Raw genomic sequence first — 14,921 nt, 5'->3', positions numbered from 1 at the left:
GTACAGAATAGTGTGTGCAATATACTATTATGTTCTATAAAAATTGTACACCCATATATATACACTGTGCAGGCATAAAACCTCTTAAAAGATATACTGGAAACCAGTAACATTATTTCCTAAAGTGAAGGATCCTGGATTGCCTGTGGATATTGTGTTCTGGAAGGGAAACCTAACTTTTCAACATGCTCTTTTGTACCTTTTAAATTTTCTATAGAGTACAACACTTCCCTTATTTTCTAATTTCTAGAAAGTAAAAAGGAATACTTTGATGCTTTCTCTTTAGTCTTTAGTTTATTTTAAGAGATCATCTACATTTTTTTCTGTAATAAACTTAAAACATATCCACCCATTTTGTCAGATTTATTTATTCCTTAGCAATTTGTTTTAAAATTACAGTTTTTGTCTCAATCCTTAATTATACTATATTCATTATATTTCAGATGTTTAGGTTTCTCATGGAGAAAAAGATACACAGGCATAAACCTCTATACTATCCACCTGCTAGTCCTGCAACATGATTTTAATAAAGTGTTACTGATACTTGAACAATTTCTATGATGTCAGAAGAGTAATATCAACAAGAATGATTGTAAGGTAGCTGGTCCTATAAGTCAAGAGTTATGATATTTGATCCACTGTTCAATCCATTTCTAGATCTGATCTATATTATTTTCTTATTTATTTATGTATTTATGTATGTATGTATATATTTATTTATTTATTTTTGTTTATTTTGAGTCGGAGTCTCCCTCTGTCGCCCAGGCTGTAGTGCAGTGGTGCTATCTCAGCTCGCTGCAAGCTGCCTATCCCAGGTTCATGCCATTCTCCTGCCTCAGCCTCCTAAGAAGATAAGACTACAGGCACACACCAACATGCCCCGGCTAATTTTTTTTTTTTTTGTATTTTTAATAGAGATGGGGTTACATTGTGTTAGCCAGGATAGTCTTGATCTCTTGACCTCGTGATCCACCCACCTTGGCCTCCCAAACTGTCAGGATTACAGGCGTGAACCACTGCACCCAGCCAATCTGATCTACATTTTTTTCTAGCTCTTCCCGTATATTGCTGGGCAACTGATGCACGATTTCTTCCTTGTGGGATGTTATGGCTTCTTTATAAAGAACTTGAATAATCTCACACTGAGTATTGTCTGTTAGAGTCTTCTCATTATAACCCCTTGTTTCAAGTCTTTCGTACAATACATTGGTATCTGTCCTCAGCACAAAAATTATGTGAATCCAGAGTTTAAGGAAGAAATCAAAACGGTGGTAATCAAAAATAACTCCACCTTCTCTCATTTGGTTATCTAACTCATCAACTACTCTGTCTTCATCTAAAATGGGACAGTCATACTCTTCATCATAGACATCATACAATTGCTCTTCTCAAGATATATCACCCACATCAATGTATTTCAGTCCTGACACTGATGCAAGTTCTTTGCCTAGTGTGGTTCTTCCAACCCCTGGTGTACCGGTGAGTAGGAAGTTCAGAAGCAATGACAGCTTGCCGCGACGTCTCCGAGTGCCTTGCTCACATGTACTTTGCACTACTGTTCTTGGAATTTCTAAACCAAATCCCAATGCCTCCACTACTCCCTTCACATACTTTTGACTTGAGACACCACATATTTATTAAAAAATTGCATAAAGTAGAGGTCTCCAGAAATGCGCACAGATTTCCCCAGATTAACAAAACTAATGAAAACTAGTCAGATCATGTAGGTTCTTACAGATTCTGAGAGGACTTTGGTTTTCAGTGAGAATGCACTGGAAGATTCTGGGAGGGAGAAAAGAAGCCATAGAAGATTGAAGAGCGTAGTAAGCATGCGACAGGAACATGTTTATCTGTGACAGCAAGAAAAATAAAATTAGACTTTTTTAAAACAATTTCCATTGTAACAGAGGTGACCAAACCATATTTAAACTCTGGCTTTCTCTATGACCTTTGGACCTCTCCCATGTGTTACGTGCTCATTTATTTTCACCTTGCTTTGTACATGGCTATTGCTTCCTCTCTTTCCACACTGCAGGAATTTTGCTACAGACTATCCACCAGAGATTTTTTTTTCCTTCCCCACAATAGTAACTGGGCTCACCATAAAAAGCCTAACTCCCAGCATCTTCCTCAGGACAGAATTAAAGCTGTAGTGTATGTGTTGAAATGTTTGTCCTTTTGAGAAGTTGCCTAATGAATAGATTATTTCCTGACATGGAATGCTGAAGGACATGATGGAGTCATACAGATGAGAGTTGTGTCTGATGAGAAGAAAGAAAATTGCAGCACTAGAGAAACTGCAATACCACAGACAGTCAGCTGGGGAATAAAATAGGTAATCAATCTAAAAACAATGGAAAAATTTCTCTTTAACTGAGAAATACACACAGATCCAGAGAAGACATATCTGAGAATGCATCTGTGAAGCAGATGCATACCCTGTTTGATTTCTGTCAATATCACCCTTTACTAAGCCAGTTTTTTTTTTTTTTTTTTTGAGAAATAGTTTTGCTTTGTCCCCCAGGCTGGAGTGCAGTGAGGCAATCTCAGCTCACTGCAACCTCTGTCTCCCATGTTCAAGCGATTCTCTTTTCTCAGTCTCCTGAGTGGCTGGGACGAGAGGTGCACACCACAATGGCCAGCTAATTTTTTTGTATTTTCAGTAGAGACAGGTTTTGCTATGTTAGCCAGGCTGGTCTCAAACTCCTGGCCTCCAGTAATCTGCCCATCTTGGCCTCCCAAAGTGCTGGGATTACAGGCATGAGCTACCGTGCCCTGTCATGCCAGGCTTTAAATGCTAGATTTGATGGATGTTGTATAATTTTCCAGATCTTATAAAAAATTACAAGGCATATGGAGAAGGTGTAAAATACACTTCACTGGAAGAAACAGAATAAATATCCAGAAGTTGAATCTTAAGAAATAAAGATTTTTGCATACCTGATAATGAATTGAAAATAATTAAAAGCTCTGAGTGAACAAAGATAAAACAAAAATAAACAATTGAATAACATTTAAAAATAATAAATGAATAAAATGTGATATCAATAAAGAGATTAAACCTTTTTCTAAAAACTCAAAAGAAATTGTGGCATTGAGGGATCCAATAACTGGCATTTACAAATTCACTACAGAGACAACAGCAAACAATGGAGCAGAAAATGAATCAGAAAATTAAACATATATTATTCACCAATATTTAGGCCTGGAAATCAATTTTTGAAAAAAAATAGAAAAAGTAAGTGTGGAATATGAGACTTACTGGACATCATCAAGTAGACCAATATATTTAGAGAAAGAGTCTTATAAAAAGAACATAGGAAGAAAATGACATAAATGTTATTTGGGAGAAAAAGAGGGGATGCTGAGAAACTTATACATTGCATTGATGAAACAAAAAATACTAACAACCAAGAATAATTGATCTGGAAAAAACTGTACTTCAAAAATTAGAAAAATAAAGCCTTTGTAACTTTAAAATAAAAAATCTAAGGTTGCTTGCAACTAGAATAACCCTAGAAAAAAATGCAAATGAGAGTCAATTCTGCTGAAACATTAAATGATGCTGGACAGCATCATAAAACCATATGAAAATATAAAGCTCTCTGTTAAATATAAATACATACAAAGATATAAAATTTGCTATTGTAATAATTCTGCATAAAATTCTTAAATCTCTGTGAAAATACACACAATATATAGAGATATAATTTGTAACATTAGTAAGAGAGTGGGGGAAGTAAAAATGAATATATTTTGTATGCTGTTAACTTGAAGTTGAAGGCAAAAGCTGTTTGCCCTGGGGACCTTAGCACTGGGCAAGGGATGAGGCAAAGTTGCCATTTTGTTTCCCTTAGTTCTTCCATCTCCCTCTACTCTGTATAGGGATTTTTCTTGGTCTGTAGGGAAGTCAGTGTGACCAGGCTCTGTTCTACACACACAGACAGGTGTAGGTAGGCATGACAAATATAGAGGGGGCCTGGGATTCTAAAAAGTATTAAATATTCAAAAAGTGGAAAATTGAGAATTCTTGGCATTATTTTCAGGGCTCTGGGCTGGGGAAACGGTAAGTCCTTGCTTCGAGCCATGCGGTTTCTCATCAGAGTTGTTGGGGCCTTCTCCCTGCAGGTGTCCCTTAAGGAGATGTTGCAGGAGATTTAGCCGGTGCTGATGGTCCATGAAGAAATGTGTTACTGTGCCTGCGTCTCACTGCACCTGGACAGCAACATGCCAAACAACTTCCCTGGGCTGCAAAACAGTGAGGAGCTGCAGGGGACTCAGGGCTTTGTATGAGGGAAGGCTGATTTGGAAGTTGAGTTGACTGTCTTGGGGAGGGACCCCAAAAGTAGGGCCAGGCAGCACTTCCCTACTCCTCGGAGATCTTTGTGTCACAGATAAGAATGTGCATGTAGGATTGAACCACAGGCTTCCTTCTCTAGCCTGTCACACCAACACTTTATAACTTCACAGCCCACAAGTTAAAGAACAGAGTTTTGATTCTAAAATATCAGGCAGTACAAAGCCAGCCAATCAAACTCTATAAAGCTAAATGATGTCTTGGAAAAAAAAAAAAAAACTTAAAAAGATTCACAGTATTTGAGTGGGGAAATCTGCCCTGTGCAGCACCAACTGCTGTGGTGAGATTCACCTGGTTGTAAAGCAAAATCTCTCATGTACTCATGTTCCCTGGGAAAAAGCCACCCATGTTCCCAGGGTCTACCTGCTTGCTAAGAGCAATTATGGAAAAGATTTGTAGCTCAATGGTGCCCATAGTTGATCACAGAACCTTTCCTCTTTCCCAAAACAGCCACCATTAACATTCAATGAAACACACACTGGAAGATGGTCCTGAAGTTGGAGGCCCTGGGGAGTCTTCAGCACACCCCTGCATGAGGGCTGCCCAAAAAGGCAGCTGTAAGTGCTCCATCTACCCAAGACATTAGTGCAAAAAAAGCAGTTAGACTTGTCGGCTCCTCAAGACCACTGTGTGCTTCAGAGGCATTTGGCAGAAAATTCTTCATAAGAAAGGATCTCTGCCCATGTTTGTTTGTGTGAGTGTGTGTGTGTTGAAATTATAAACCTCTGTGTTCGTTATGGAATTTGAAAATGGAAACCTAAAGTTGAAAATTAAAATCACCCATGAAAGCATCTTGCAAACTATTTTCTGTTCTATATGCGATGTTTTAGGGTACAGGTCCCTGGTAACATCCTACATCCCTCTCCCTGAAAGAGCTACACACACTATTCAAGGCCTGCTTCCACATGAACCATATCCAAGAGCAGCTTAAGAGCCTGGACCCATCTGCCGCCTTCAGCAGGGCTGACTGAAGCTGCTTGTTCTTCTCGAACATCTTCTCCAATGACCTGAGAGGTGGAAGAGACATTGGGGCCAGGATTGAAAAGAGGGAAGGGGTGCATGGAGACCAGAGTCTGAGGACCAGGTTTTCTCACCTGCAGGGGTCTGGCCTAGAGGCACTCAAACCAGGGTCAAATTTAGGTGGAGACAACTGGCCTTGGGTGGCCTTGTGCTGACCACAAGCCTCGAGTCCCTTAAACAGTAGAAAGTGAAAGAATGACTTGGAGATGAGCCTCACTGACTGTGTGCCACCTGAGTACATCTTGCCAGGGACCCAGGAGGGACCATGGTGTCTCCAGAGCCATGATTGGAAGGTGGAACTCCCAAAGGGAGTAAAGAAGAGTGTCCTCAGTGAGATGAAGAGCTTATTTTTACTTGACCATTCCTGAAGTGCTTTCAGTGCCTAAAAGTGCCTAGCATGAACAGCTGGAATCCACTTCCTGGAAACCGCAAGATGCAAGTGGACTTCATTTACCTCTTTGTAATTACAGACAAGGACAAGAAGGGCCCCATCAATGCATCCTCATGGAGCTTTTACTGGATCCAGTAAGTCTCTGCTGGCTCCCCAAAGACTCCTGGGATGTCACTTCTTCTGGGTCTGTGAACAGACAACTAGGGCACTTCCTCAGTGCCCACTTCCTCCTTGTAGGCCTACAGCCTATTGCTCAACCCCAAGCCCACCAGCCCTTGCTTCCTAAGCCATTCCTCACTGGAGCTGCTCGAGTACCACAGTCCGAACTTCACAAAACTCTTTGTCATACCATGAAAGAAAAGGTAGGGCTGCCGGGCATGGTGGCTTATGCCTGTAATCCCAACACTTTGGAAGGCCAAGGCGGGCAGATCACGAGGTCAGGAGTTTGAGACCAGTCTGGCCAATATGGTGAAACTCTATCTCTACCAAAAATGCAAAAATTATCTGGGCGTGGTGATGCATGGCTGTAGTCCCAGCTGCTTGGAGGCTGAGGCAGGAGAATTCCTTGAACCCGGGAGGGGAAGATTGCAGTGAGCTGAGATCATGTTGATTCACTCCAGTCCAGATGACAGAATGAGACTTCTTCTCAAAAGGTAGTAAAATAAAATAAAATAATACAATACAATACAATGCAAAACAATACAATACAATACAATACAATACAATACAATACAATACAATAAAATGTAATGTCACTGTTGCATCTCCCCCTGACTTGTGTCATATTACAGGAGCTTATGGAATGAACCACCCGGCCAAATCTCCAGAGCTTCTGCCCAAACAATCTGCCCCCACTGCTTGAGTCCCCTCTAGGGAGCTGACAGTGTGACAGGGGGCATCCCTGGGAGTGGTGGCCATTTGCTTCTATCTGACCTCAGGGCAGTTTCTCAGGGCAAGAAGATCCTAGAGCAGATGGAAGTCTCAGAGAAGAAACCTATGGCAGGGTTCTGTGCTCAGTGGTCTCTGTATCTCCCTCTCCCCTACTTGTCATGAGGTCCAGCACCACACACTCACCCAGGTCACTGCTGCATTCCAGGTGTGCAGCTGGATGGCTCCCCAGGCAGAGGATGCCATGGACTGTATGCATACAGAGAATGCCTACACCTTGAGGCTGTACTATGAGGAGAACATTCCTGAACAGGGTCATGCAGATTGGTCCTGCCCTCAGTGGGAACCCCCTTCCTTCTGGGTACTAGACAGAATTTTGTGCACTTTCCTGAAGGCTCCATGCTGGGTCTGTTCATTTGGAAGTTTGAGGCTGTCCATAGGGAGGTAACAAAAGAGATTTCTCCTCCATCTGGAAAAAAAAAAAAAAAAAAAGAAGAAGAACGAAAGAAAAAGGAGACTTCTCAGAGCACGTTGTGGGGCACAGGCTGAGACCTTGCCTCCCTCCCTGGTCCCTCTATGGTCCCAGGACTGAAACAAGGAGCTGAATACAATGAGGGAACTGCTCTGCAAGAACTGGCCCAAGTGGCTTCTTCAGGAAAGAACCACAGTCAAAGTGCCTACAGCCCGTAGTGACTGACTGGCAGCCTCAGGCCCACTTACAATCTGCAGGCAGGTTTTCTTGATGACAGAGTGAAAGCAAGGAAAGCAGGAAGGAGCCCAGCCCTCTCAGTCACCCTGAAGGCTGTCTGGGGTTCCCTGCAAGGCCTTCTAGCCTTCTGCTTCTTGACAGACTACCCAAGCATCTTTTTCTGGCCTTTGAGACTTTGATTATCTGGAAGGAGAAGGTCCTACTTTTCACTAGGCTAAGAGGCCAGGGCCATCCAGCTCTCCCCCTTCGGTAACAATCTATGGGCTCTCACCTGGGCACACATTGCCCAACCTTGGCCCTTCTAAGGCAGGAGATCATTTGTCTTACAGGTTCAGCTTGGTAGGACTTAAAAGTTATCAGTGCTTTTATTAAGATAGAGAAATTAGGGGGAAAGTGTTGCCTTAAAAAATTTCCTCTAATCTTACCTTGGAGATCATCAGCACAGGTGACAGCATAGGCAGGGCTGCTGAGGATGCTGGGGGAGAGTACCCAGACTGTCCAGCCAGCTGGTCCTTGCCAGAGGTGGTTCATGACCCAGCCCCTGAGAGAAGCAGGCAGACATCCCAGCAAAGAGCTGGAGTGTATAGATCAGGGCATCCCAGGCACACTGATTGTGGCTTGGCACTACCTCCCATCAAGAGGTGTCACCACAGCTGACCCTTGGAGCCAGGGAGTGATTTTCAGTGTGTGCAAGGCAGTCAGCTCTATCAGCTGTACAGCCTTCAATACTCACTTCACCTTGGACATCTCACCAGAAAGCAGTGGAGACTGGCCAATGCAGAAGCTCTTTAAAGTGGGATGGAACATCATGGGGTGGGGGATCTGGGGACTGTCTGCTCATCTGGCCATTGCTTCCTGAGGGTGTGCTCTGCAACCAAACAGTGACTGTTTTCATGTTTGTCTGTTTATTTATGGGTTTAAAATACCCTAATATTTCATTTATAGTAGTTTAAGGCTTGTATTTGTAAAAATTTTATTAGAAGAAAGAGGGCTTAAGACAACAATATTTTAGAAGGTCTTAAGTGGGCATAGACTTTCATGTGACAACAGGTGCTGTTGACCTCTTTTTGCTACATTTGTGCACACAGAAAGTGCACAGAAAGTATACACAGAAAGTCAAGCCACAGGTGATGAGGCCAAGTGTCTAGAGCAGAGCCTCCTGGGCTTGCTTACTGGTTTGCAGTCAGGAGGACTCTGGCTGTGAGGCAGTGCCTACCCTGGATCTACACCCGCCCCCACCTCTCCTGAGTAACCAACAGAAGGCAGTGCTAGTTAGCAGGTGAGTGATGGGCATCGGGTACCCCAATACCATCTGGGAATGTTTGAATGCTATCTGGGCTAGGGCTGTGGGGGGCAGGGGCTGTGGCTGCCTTAGCTTGTTATGGCACCACCCACAGATGCATCTGCCCTGTGCTGCTTCTCCAGCAGTCAGCTGCCCATGGTCCTGAGCCTGTCATGCCACGCCTGCTACCTCACACTGCTTTCATCTGAAAAAAACATCCTGAGATGGTGTTGCTGGATGTGAGCATTGGCAAGAGGACAGCACCTTTGTCCTGGGGGATTAGGAGCTGGCCAGATACCTCCTGACTGCCTCTACAACAAGTGGGGGCTGGTGCTGCAATTAGCAATGCCTCCCAAAAGATGTGTTTGCAATGGCTCAATGAATATTTGATGCAGAGGCCTAAATGAAGACACATGAATGGAGTGTGTGGACATCAGTTAGCAGCTGGGAAACAGGTGCCTCCCAGGCCTCATCCTTCAGCAACTGTGGAACATGCCCAAGCCATGAGTGTATACACCTAGAGTGTATACATCTGACTGCTGCTTTTGCTGCCACTATCCCCAGGCTCAATCTTGCTTAAAATCTGGATTTTAAATAGAAAAGATAAGAGGCTTTTCTGTGCCCTGGAATAGGAAGCCAGAGATCTGTGTAGGGCTGGCACTGGGTGCACATTAGTTTTGCGACAGGATGAGAGTTGCAGTGGTTTTTTTAATCATGATAGGCCTGGCCTGGTTTTAGCTCTGAGTGATGGGGAGGGAGACAGCAGTGGTGGTCATGTAGACATCCACGTGCCTAATCCTGGCCTGCCTGCCCTCAGACATATCAAGAGGCACCACCACAGGCCCGACTTTCCTCCCTATTCCCTGCATGCCAGATGGGAGCACCTGGAAGTTACAATCTGAATGTATTATTCTCCCATTTTGACCTGAGCTAGCTAACACACACTGGGGGTGGGTGAGTGAAAGGCCTGGTGGAAAGCAGGGCTGGGTCATGGATCCCGGTGGAAATTTAGATACAGGAGTAGTTGTCACCTCTCTGTGGAGCCCAGCTCCCTACCAGATCCTTGTCACACAGCCCTGTCTACAAAGACCAGCTCTGGCAAGTTTGGGGATCCCTAAGGCCCTGAGCTGTTCCCTGTCACCCCCTGTCTGTGCTCCTTACCTTTCCTGATGGCAGAGCTCAACATGGAGGAGGAGGTTGCCACCCTCTGAGTCTGAGGGAGCTGTGTCTGACTGGGGCTTCTGTCTGGGGTTTTGCAAATGCTACTTATGTGTATGGTCTGCCCAGATACCTTGTTTCAAAGGAAGTGAGCATGAACTAGCAAGTGCAGCAACCCCACACTTGATCAATAACTTTTTCTTGTCTTTAAACCATCACATTTTCATTTCACATTGGAATAAAGTAAATGAAACCTGCTACACCAGCCTCGCCCATGTGTTCTGTGACCCAGATTCATTTGGATCTGAGGGCTGTTGTCAGAAATGTTATGAAAAGAAGAGTATGTATAAATTAGATCAAATCTAAAATTATGCTTATAATGTCATTTGTGTGGGAGATAAGAGGGTGGAGTAACAGGCACTCAGTTGGAGTATTCCCACCTGTCACTTACCAGGCTCATGGGTGTAGCTCTGGTGAACATCACCAGACATTGGTGACAGAAGAGAAAAGGCCAGTGTGAAGTCTAAGTGGGGGAGAGGTGCCAGGCTCTGGGGCTAGTCCCTGGGCATGCTGAGACTGTTAGGTCACTGGACATCTAACTGCCTGGACACCGGCCCTTGACACATGAGCTGACATAAGAGGATTGAGCAGCACTCTTCGGAAGTCACATTGTGCTGGGAGAATGGAGGGGAATGTACAACTCGCCATCCTAGGGTAGGTTTCAGAGTTATCTGGACACTCTTGGAGAGCTAATGAGATGAGAGGAAGGCAGTCCCACAGGTGCACCTGACGACAGGAGTCTATGGTGCTTGGGGCGGAGGGTGGTTGTGGGGGTGGCCTGTCCCTATGAGAGGAAGAGCTTACAGCTTTTACAGCTGGTGGCTGCTGCCCAGCAATCCCTCTGCAGAGCAGGCAGGTCATCAACCGCATGTATAGCTGAATGTCTTTTGAAGGGTTTAGAGAGTGCTCTATGTCTTAGAAATGCATTTCCCCTGTCCTTGTCCAGTGAACACTGTTCACACAGCTAACACCACTTTTTGAGATGCCTTCACCATGCAAAGATGAAAATGGATTGGGTTTAGTTACCATTGTGCCTCCTCCTCACCTGAGAGGCCTATTTTCTTAGGTTCATTCCTTAAGTGTATTAGTGCTGTCAGTCACCTTTGGACAACCCAAATGACAAGTGGCTGTTGTTTCATAAAAAAAAAAAAAGAAAAAAAAGAAGGCTTTGAATGTGAAACCCTCCTTTTCTCCTCTCCTTCTCATAGGTGGAATATTTTATTTTTTTTAAAAAGGTACATAGTGGTATCCCAGCAGGTGTAGTATGAGAACTGGCTTGTGCTAGGCTATGGTTTCAGTGTGGATGGGCAATTCTTCAAGATGGAAAACCAAGTCTCACTGAGTTGCTGAAGCCATACTCGCCTTTCTCCACATCCCACACCATAGGCTTTCACTTAGCTCCTGTGCTTGAATTTTTTAACATACATTTATATATATATATACATATATGTGTGTATATATATATATACACACACATACATACATATACAGGTCTCACTGTCACCCAGGCTGCAGTGCAGTGGCTGAATCATGGGACACTGCAGCCTCAAACTCTTCGGCTCAAGTGATGCTTCCACCTCAGCCTCTCAAGTAGCTAGGACTACACCCAGACAATTTGTAAACCTTTTTCTAGAGACTGAGCCTACTTATGTTGCCCAGACTGGTCTTGAACTTCTGGGATCAAGCAATCATCCCACCTTGACCTCCCAGTGTTTAGATTGCAGGTGTGAGCTACCAAACTTAGCCAAAAATATGTTTTTTAAAGAACCGTTACAACCAAATTATGAGTTATGATTGCACCACTGCTCTCCAGCTTGGGCACCAGAGCAAGACCTTGTATCCAAAAACAAAGCAAAGTGAAACAAAAAAATACTTAAAACCAAATTAAACTTTGAAGATTGTGTCATCTGTGTCCATCCCTGCCCTCCAAGCTATCACAGTTAAATATAATGGTTACTGAGAAAACGGTTAGATATTATTAAGAAAAAAATTTTTTTTTTTAAATGGAGTCTCGCTTTGTCGCCCAGGCAGGAGTGCAGTGGCGTGATCTCCACTCACTGCAAGCTCCGCCCCCCAGGTTCACACCATTCTCCTGCCTCAGCCTCCTCCGTAGCTGGGACTACAGGCGCCCACCAGCATGCCAGGCTAATTGTTTATACTTTTTAGTAGAGACGGGGTTTCACTGTGTTAGCCAGGGTGGTCTCGATCTCCTGACCTCATGATCCACCCACCTCGGCCTCCCAAAGTGCTGGTATTACAGGCATGAGCCACCGCGCCCAGCCAAGAAATTTCCGTATGTCCTTCAGCTAAGAACGAGGTTTTCTAAATGTGACCCAAGTATTTTCCCACCACTACCTTCAGAATCTAAACTAGCAAATCAAATCAGGGCACCTGCAGAGGATAGTTGGTCGTTTTCAAATAGAAAGAGAATTACCCCCGTTAATAAGACTAATACAGTGATTTTCAAAAGCAGAAGTTAGACTGAGATGCAGCACAGTCAGGGCACAACTACCCTGGAATAACCTTCTCACACAGAATGGTTGAGGAGACTTTCTTAGATGAGCAAATTTGGGCAATATAATTCATGCTTATTTATTCCCAGCCCTTGCTTCCCGCCTGATTCCTAATGGCCACCTCACGATGTGGTCAGCAGTGGGGTGTAGTGTGGTGAGAGAGGGGCTCAGGGATGGCATGAGAGTCTTTCCTGCATTATCAAAATGCATAAAAGTTGTGAAAACGGTGTTCAAATGTTCTACTTCCTACCTTTAAATAGCTGTTAAGATGCATTATACAACAGACTCAGGAAAGGGCAAGAACAAGTGCATTTCAAGTCTCAGCTCACTTCTTTATTAGCTGTGATACTCTGGGCATGTGACTCCAAATATTTGAGCCTGTTTGCCTGTTCACCCAAGATTATCCTAAGGAAAAATAACAAAGCTTGAGTCATCACGCTACCCAATTTCAAACTACATTACAAAGCTATAGCAGCCAAAACAACTTGGTGCTAGTACAAAATAAATATACAGACCAATGGAACAGAACAGACACCTCAGAAATAACACCACACATCTACCACCATCTGATCTTTATTAATCCTGACCAAAACAAGCAAAGAGGAAAAAAAATCCCTATTTAACAAATGTTGCTGAAAAAACTGGCTAGCCATATGCAGAAAACAGAAACTGGACCCCTTCCTTACATCGTATACAAACATTAACTCAAAATGGATTAAAGTTTTTTTGTTTTGTGGGTTTTTCTTTCTGAGATGAAGTCTCACTTTGTCGTCCAGGCTGGAGTACAGTGGATTGATCTGGGCTCACTGCAAACTCCGTTTTCAAATAGAAAGGCAAACACCTTTCTAAAAATTCTCCTGCCTCATCCTCCTAATTAGCTCAGATTACAGGCACCCACCACTACATCCAGGTAATTTTTTGTATTTTTAGTAGAAACGGAGTTTCACATGTTGGCCAGGCTGGTCTCGAACTCCTGACCTTGTGATTAGCTTGCCTCAGCCTCCTAAAGGGCTCAGGTTACAGGCATGAACCACTGTACCTGCCTGGATTAAAGTCTTAAATGTAAAAACCCAAACCATAAAAACCCTAGAAGAAAACCTAGGTAATACTATTGAGGACATAGGCATGGACAATGACTTCATGACTAAAACACTGAAAGCAATTGCAACAAAGAAAAATTGACATATTCGATCTAATTAAACTAAAGAGCTTCTGCACTGCAAAAGAAGCTGTCATCAGAGTGAACAGGCAGCCTACAGAATGGGAGAAACTTTTTGCAATCTGTCCATCTGACAATGGTCTAATATCAAGAATCTAGAAAGAACATAAACAAATTCACAAGAAAAAAACAAACAAACAACACCATGAGAAAGTGGGCAAGGGATATTAACAGACTCTTCTCAAAGGAAGACGTTTGGCTGGGCGAGGTGTCTCTGACGTGCAGTCCCAGCACTCCGGGAGGCTGAAGCAGGAGGATCATGAGACCAGCCTGGCCAACGTGGAGAAACCTTGTCTCTACTAGAAATACAAAAAATTAGCTAGGCGTTTGGGTGGGCCCCTGTAATCCCAGTTTCTCAGGAGGATGAGGCAGGAGAATCACTTGAAGCTGGGAAGCGTACATTCCAGTGAGCTGAGATCCTGCCCCTGCCCTGCAGCCTGGGTAACAGAGCAAGACTTCATCTCAATAAATAAATATAATAAGAAAGACATTTATGTGACCAAAAACATAAACCTTATTTTCACTGGTCCTTAGAGAAATTCAAATCAAAACCACAATGAGATATCATCTCATGCCAGTTAGAATGGCAATTATTAAAACGTCAGGAACCAACAGACGCTGGTGAGGCTGTGGAGAAATAGACAAACTTTTACACTGTTGATGGGAGTATAAATTAGTTCAACCATTGTGGAAGACATTGCGACAATTCCTCAAGGATCTAAAAACAGAAATATCGTTTGACCCAGCAATCCCATTACTGGGTATATACCCAAAGCATTATAAATCGTTCTACTATAAAGACAGATGCACAAGTGTGTTTACTGCAGAATTGTTTACAACTAGCAAAGACTTGGAACCAACCCAAATGCCCATCAATGATAGACTGGAGAAAGACAATTAGGCACAGGTACACCATAGAATATTATGCGGCCATAAAAAGATGAGTTCATGTCCTTTGCTGGGTCATGGATGAAACTGGAAATCATCATCCTTAGCAAACTAACACAGGAACAGGAAATCCAACAGCACATGGTCTCATTCATAAGTGGAAGCTGAACAATGAAAACACATGGACACAAGGAGGGAAACATCACACACTGGGGCCTGTCTGAGAATGGTCAAGAAGAGGGACAGCATTAGGAGAAACAGCTAAAACATGTGGGGCTTAAAACATAGATGGCGGATTGATAGGTGCAGCAGAGGGGCATGGTGGCTTATGCCTGCAATCCCAGCAATTTGGGAGGCGGAGGTGGGTGGATCGCCTGAGGTCGGGAGTTTGAGATAGGTGCAGCAAACCACCATGGCACATGTAAACTTATGTAAC

General features: G+C 43.5%; 1 pseudogene; it reads right to left on the bottom strand.

The window, feature by feature from the left end:
• Window positions 1-614: 614 nt before the first annotated feature.
• Window positions 615-6,902, bottom strand: LOC129025756 (adenylate kinase isoenzyme 6-like; annotated as a pseudogene).
• Between the last annotated feature and the right edge of the window lie 8,019 nt (window positions 6,903-14,921).

This window comes from Pongo pygmaeus, chromosome Y (assembly GCF_028885625.2).
Source record: "Pongo pygmaeus isolate AG05252 chromosome Y, NHGRI_mPonPyg2-v2.0_pri, whole genome shotgun sequence".
NCBI lineage: Eukaryota > Metazoa > Chordata > Mammalia > Primates > Hominidae > Pongo > Pongo pygmaeus.
The sequence above is the reverse complement of the archived record's forward strand: the minus strand, read 5'-3'. Positions and strand labels throughout refer to the sequence as shown.